A 5,369-nucleotide genomic window follows, 5' to 3' on the forward strand; every position below is an offset into this window, starting at 1 on the left:
AATCAAGCCCAGCAACTGTAAAAAGTATATTGCACACCTCTTAGCTAGCATTTGTCATAAACACAATGCGTGCCATCAATTAAAAAAAATAAAACCTAAAAAAATGTGTTATAGTAAGATAAAGTATCATGAGGCATTGATGCACAACACAACTGCATCAGGAATTTTACCATTTGTATGTAGTTCCTCTCCTAGAAGAAGTTAGTTCTGTTTTTTGTCATTAAGGTGAGACAATCAGGATAACCCTTTGCATTATCGCATTGAATATACATCTGTATACACACAATTGATCTTCAGTTAAATGAAGTTTGATGTGTAATAGTCCTGAAGTCCAGAAAGCCAGAGGAGAATGTGACCGGTTGGATCACAGAAAACCCCTTGGGCCTGCCAACTGATGTCCCAAGACTACTTCTGCCTCTGCTTTCCCTGCCAGCATGGGACTCCAGCACCCTGTCTTGCTGAGCCAGACACGCCAGTCTGCTTCAACACAGACCCAGGGTCTGAACTATGTGCCCCAAAGCTGCAGACTTGGCTGAAAGCAACTTAAGAAGTGTTCCTGTCTTTAACACTCAGATGTCCAACTCCCAGTGGGGTCCAAACCCCAAACAAATCCGTTTTACCCTCTATAAAGCTTATATGGGGTAAACTCATAAATTGTTCACCCTCTATAACATTGATAGAGAGATATACACAGCTATTTGCCCCCCTCCAGGTATTAATACATACTCTAGGTTAATTAATAAGTAAAAAGTGATTTTATTAAATACAGAAAGTAGGATTTAAGTGGTTCCAAGTAGTAACAGACAGAACAAAGTGAATTACCAAGTAAAAAAAAATACGCAAATCTAAGCCTAATACAGTAATAAAACTGAATACAGATAGGTTTCAGAGTATCAGCCGTGTTAGTCTGTATCCACAAAAAGAACAGGAGTCCTTGTGGCACCTTAGAGATCAAGTTAATTTGAGCATAAGCTTTCATGGGCTACAGCCCACTTCATCAGATGCATAGAATGGAACATATAGTAAGAGGATATATATACATACAGTAAATATGAAAAGGTGGAAGTTGCCAGACCAACTCTAAGAGACTAATTAATTAAGATGAGCTATTATCAGCAGGAGAAAAAACTTTTGTAGTGATAATCAAGATGGCCCATTTCAGACAGTTACCAAGGGGTGTGAGGATGCTTAACATGGGGAAATAGATTCAATTAGTGTAATGACCCAGCCACTCCCAGGCTCTATTCAAGCCTGAGTTAATTGTATCTAGTTTGCAATTTTGCAACAGAAAAACTTCAAAAACAGACTCCAGAGAGCAACTGCTGGACTTGAATTGATTTGCAGGCATTAGCTAGGGGATTTCTCATAATGGCTCCCTCCTTTGTTCTGTTCCATCCACTTATATATCTTTTGCATACGGCTGGAATCCTTTGTCCCTCTCTGGGTTCCCACCCCTCCTTCTCAATGGAAAAGCACCAGGTTAAAGATGGATTCCAGTTCAGGTGACATGATCACATGTCACTGTAAGACTTCATTACCCACTTGCCAGCCCACAGGTCTACAGGAAGACTGACAAGTAAAACAGAGCCATCTACAGGTAATTGTCCTGGAGCCATCAAGATTCCAAACCACCATTAATGGGCCACATTTTGCATAACTACAATAGGACCTCAGAGTTATATTTCATATTTCTAGTTTCAGATACAAGAGTGATACATTTATACAAATAGGATAACCACACTCAGTAAATTATAAGCTTTGTAATGATACCTTACAAGAGACCTTTTGCATAAAGCATATTTAGTTACATTATATTCACACTCATCAGCATACTTTCATAAAATCATACAGAGTGCAACATCACAGAGAGATTTCATGTGATAAAGCTAATAATATTCTGCATCTGTTATAGGTTATGTCAGAGATATCAGGAAAAACTGACATTGTATTTTTAACAAACTGCAGATTAGCTTTTCATTTCCAGATCCGGTCCATTCCACAATCTCTGTAACATGCCAATTAGAGGTATTTTGCAAAGCAGCGGATTTTTAAGGGTATCTTGTACACTTTCACTATGTTTAAAGGAGGACCAGTTGCAATCAATGAAGTAAAAACCAGGTGAAATATGATTGCAATAAGGTGAACAAGTACACTGGGCCATTAGAACACTTGGCCCCAATCCCACTAACACTTATGTACATGCTTCATTGTAAACATGAGTAGTCCCATTGACTTATTGTACATTCATATGCATAAATCCTTGCTGGATTGGGGCCTGTTATCATTCTCTACAGAAAAATCTTTAATCTTATCATCACACTCACTGACGATTCTTTCCTACCTCTGTAGCATGCTGCTCTAAATTAGGGTTTATTTTGGAAGAGTTTAGTTTTGACTCAGATGCATCCCATTCAGCTGAAAGAGCTTGCTGCAAGGAAAACCAGTTCTAAAGGGTCGTTAGTAATGGAATGTGGTAGAAGTTAAATCAGATTTCCAATCTGCTGATTTTGTTGGTTCTAGATCAGATCCTGTCAAAGATGACCATGGAGGGGGCAAAAGGGAATGAACATATCGTGAGCACTGCGCTGAGTGATAGTAAGATCAGGGGTAAGAAAAATTTGTCTAACATATTTTCCCCTTTCCCTTCATTGGTGGCATAATGGTGAAAAGAGGAGAATTTTTTAAAAGGAGGGTCCCTTTAAAGCTAAGAAAAATAGGAAATGCAGAAAAAAATCTTGTCTCCCTTAACAATTCTCTATGGTGGTGTAGTCATTGTATTTTGCTTCTGTGTGACATGATAAATAGCTCAAATCACTTTTTTCCTACTCACTTTCCACAATCTCAGTGGTTATGTAAAAAAGAGTAAAATAATCTATGAGCATCCATTTATTTAAACCAATCCCTTTGTAATGATTGCCTGTCTTCATTCAGTACCTAAACCATGAAGACATTTTCCTTTGCACAAAATGTGCATTTTTAACCAGGGAATGTTCTACCTCCTTCCTAACATGCAGTCCTAACTCACCTGAAATGCAATAAGATTACTATTAGCCAGAAACAACACACACACACACGCACAATCTAACAGATCTTCTTGTTCAAAGAGCTCTTTCAATTATCAGAGAAACGTATTCCATTTCTGAAGTAACTTAGGAGGCTGGCTCAGCATATTTTACTTTTGCTTTTGAATAAGAAGGTAATTGTGTTCCGCTAACTCCCCACCCGAGCAAGGCATCATGGGAATGACTGGGCTTCTTGTTGTAACGAATTTCTAATGAAATGTGCAGCAAATATCCTTTTAGCCTGTTCTGCTCTTTATACAAATCAAAGGTAAAACATAACTGTGAAGAGAGTGGGGAATATCCTGGCTAGCATTCTATTTAATACTATCACAGAACAAATTAACATTTAGCACTGTATCCACAGCTACCTGTGGGATGCCTACTTCGGCAGTTGTCTGTGTGCAGCCATTCTGATACACTGGGAAAATTACTTTAACTGCTCCGTGCCTCAGTTTCCCCATCTGTAATGTTGTCAGTAGCACTGTAGCGGAGCAGTTACCCCACTCCTGTGAAAGGCTAGGCTGATTGGAGAAGCAGCCACAGCTGGGGCCACGCCCCAGTCAGGCCACAGCTGGCCCTATAAAAGGGCTGTGAGCCAGGAGCTGAGTCAGTCTCTCTAGTTCTGGAGAGAGAAGGACCTGGTTGCTTGGGAGAGGATGGTACTTGAACTGGAGCAGTGCTGGGGAGTTCTAGCCTGGTAAAACCCCAGGCTGCAGGCCTTGTTGAAAGCCAAAGCAGGTACTGGGGTTGCAGAGGTGTAGCCCAGGGTTAAGCAGAGGCAGCTGATCCAACCCTCTTGCCAATGATGAGTGGCCTTTACAGACTGCAGTTTGCCCCAGTGAGAGGGGGCTAGATGATGACTGGCAGGAGCCACTGATGCAAGGTGGGTGTAGAGGGTAGGGGGTTCTCCTGGGAGGGGTGACCCTGTGTGTGTAGGTACTGCTGGGGCAGAACCCCAAGGTAAAAGGGCACTGGGGTCCAGGAGGGACATGGGGTCAAAGGCAGGTGAGCCAGCAGAGGGTGCTCCAAGCTGGAATTGAGCTAATTCCCAGGATAATCAGCAGAAGGTGCTGTGCCAGTGAGTCGGGGTGTTAGAGAGACAAGGTGGGTGAGGTAATATCTTTTAATGGACCAACATCTGCTGGTGGAAAAGACACACTTTCAAGCTTCACAAATGGGAAAAATTAATGAGTTTCCCAGCTAAACACAAGGTGGGACAGATTGTGATGTCGCAGGAGAGTGGTTAAAGTGAAGTGGGTAATTAACACCTCTGCGGTCTTGGGGCATAGGAGGGTTAGCGGGTTACAGATTGTTGTAATGAGAAATAAAACCAGTATTGTTGTTGAGACCTTGGTTTTTGGTGCCTAGTGGATTTAGGGCCCTAGGCCCATCTTTTCAAAGGGGTTGTGAAGGTTTGCTTTGAGGATGAAGGGGTCTAATGTGGAGTGATCATTTTGTGACAAGAGTGATAGGGTGTTTTTGACTTGTCACTTTCCTGTGAGTTCATTTGAGAATGCAATGATTGTCTGGTTTCACTCGCATGGTTGTTACTGGGGCATTTGATCCTCTGGAAGAGGTACACCGTATGTTGTGATAAGCATATGTAGGAGCCCTGGATCTTGACAGGTTTCTTGTGTGGGTTATTGATCATTGAAAAAGTGGAGATATGACTGCAGGTTTTGCATCAGTTGTTCTGGCAGGGTCTGGCGCTGCTTTGAGTTGGCATGTCTGGGTCTGTGGAAAGCTTGCTTTTGATGATGATTTTTTGGTGGGGGGGGGGGGCTGTTTGAAGGCCAGAAGAAGGGATTTGGGAAAGATTTCTTTCAGGATGTGGTCCCCATTAAATATGGGTTGATGTGAGGCTCTATTAAGTAATGTATATAAAGAGCTATGATATTTATGATGATCAAGAACATACAATAGCCATGACTGGGACCCAGGAGATCTAGGTAAAATTCCCAGCTCTGTCATACCCACAAACTCACTATGTAGCTTTGTATAAACCACAATCTCTCTGTTCCCCATCCTTTCTCCCATCTTTTGCCTGTCTTGGTAGGTAAGTTCTCTGGGGCAGGGATGGCCTCTTGCTGGGTGTGCAGCGCCCAGTACAATGAGGTGTCTATGTGCTACTGTCCTATAGATGAGTAGTACCGATATAACTTTGAGGATGAAAAGTGCAAGTTTGGTTTGAAGGGAAAATATTCAGGCAGAAAAAAAGAGAATTGAGTTGATGTTATGCAAAGGGTTAAAGGAAATCAGGAAGTCCTTGACAAATGTCAGTGAAAAGTATAGCTCTTCTCCAGGAAA

This window comes from Eretmochelys imbricata, chromosome 6, assembly GCF_965152235.1.
Source record: "Eretmochelys imbricata isolate rEreImb1 chromosome 6, rEreImb1.hap1, whole genome shotgun sequence".
NCBI classification, from domain to species: domain Eukaryota; kingdom Metazoa; phylum Chordata; order Testudines; family Cheloniidae; genus Eretmochelys; species Eretmochelys imbricata.